At 34.6% G+C, this 1226-nt stretch overlaps 1 protein-coding gene across 5 annotated transcripts in view; it reads right to left on the minus strand.

The window, feature by feature from the left end:
• Positions 1–254: 254 nt before the first annotated feature.
• nkiras2 (NFKB inhibitor interacting Ras-like 2) overlaps positions 255–1226 on the minus strand; it is a 4273-nt gene continuing 3301 nt past the window's right edge. For all 5 annotated transcript variants that reach the window (XM_032536706.1, XM_032536704.1, XM_032536703.1 and 2 more), the window contains exon 4: positions 255–1226. This exon is cut by the window's right edge and continues 477 nt beyond it. The gene's annotated coding sequence lies outside the window, so the exon portion shown is untranslated.

Consider the following 1226-nt stretch of genomic DNA (forward strand, 5'->3'; position numbering starts at 1 on the left):
CAATGTAAATTAACTGACAATCAGGGACTGGGCTTGGATTTATTACGTTTGAGTTCTTTTGTCATTAAACTCCAGATGTTTTTTTTTTCCCCTTCACATTTCACACAAAATCCGAATCCCTCCATGTCAGGTCACAACAGACGGATGTTCTTTTGTGATGCCTTAACATTTTCAAATGCCCAATTCCTTATTGGAGGATGAACTAAAAGTTGTGCTGTATCTCAATGCGGCATTCATTTAAGCACCACAACAAATTCTGGTTAGGCAGAGAAAACAATGTTTAATTAGTTAAAAATGTATCAAGTGAACACATCTCATGGTTATTAATATCATAAAAGCTGGACATTTACTAAAAAGTTGCAATATGATACATAGTGTTGATAGCCTGAGGCACAGACAAATTAATAAAGACTAGATCAACAACTTTCCCCATTTCAAATAAACAAACATTAAAAGCTGCTCACATTTTGAAGCATGTCGCACCCTATTTAATGGTCGGCTAATGAATACTTTGGGGTTGTATCCTACAGCTTAATGTAAAATACACCTGCTTCAAAATGATTATGAGTTATATTCACGCCAAGACATTTTACCATATAGAATGCTCTATGTCTTTCATGTGTCACAACCAGAAAAAAATAGCCCCTGAGCCTGCAGAAACAGTCTTTCATCTGAACATTTTCTTTTTCTATTTACATTTCTAAAGCCTGTGCAGAAGGCAATACGTGGTAAGGAATGTCAATCATTCACTGCACAACACCCAACAGTGAATCTCAGCAAAGAACATATATAGTGTAACAAACCTCCAGATCAGCGTAGTTACTGTACATCATCAATAACATATAAACGTAACAATTCCTTCACCTATAAAATATTTTACAAGAATATGAAATTCAGCATTTGTGTGATGCAATAATTAGGTAACATAAGTTACTGCTGCCATTTATGATTCAATCTGTGAATTTATATAGTGTACATGTAACTCAAATAGTAGCCAGTGTATGTGTGAACATGTCTAATTTATCTATACAGTGAGCACCATGAGTCTGTGATCTTCAAACGCTGGACTGTTTAAGAATAAAGTGAGATCAAAATGTTGATTGTCAGTAGTTTAACGACTGCATCATGTAGGTCGGAACATGACTGCTAATCCCAACTAATACAATAGGAATGACAAAAAAAAAGTGTAATCTTCAATTTCTGATAAGGAATTTTTACTCAGGTAT

Source organism: Etheostoma spectabile, chromosome 15, assembly GCF_008692095.1.
Source record: "Etheostoma spectabile isolate EspeVRDwgs_2016 chromosome 15, UIUC_Espe_1.0, whole genome shotgun sequence".
NCBI classification, from domain to species: domain Eukaryota; kingdom Metazoa; phylum Chordata; class Actinopteri; order Perciformes; family Percidae; genus Etheostoma; species Etheostoma spectabile.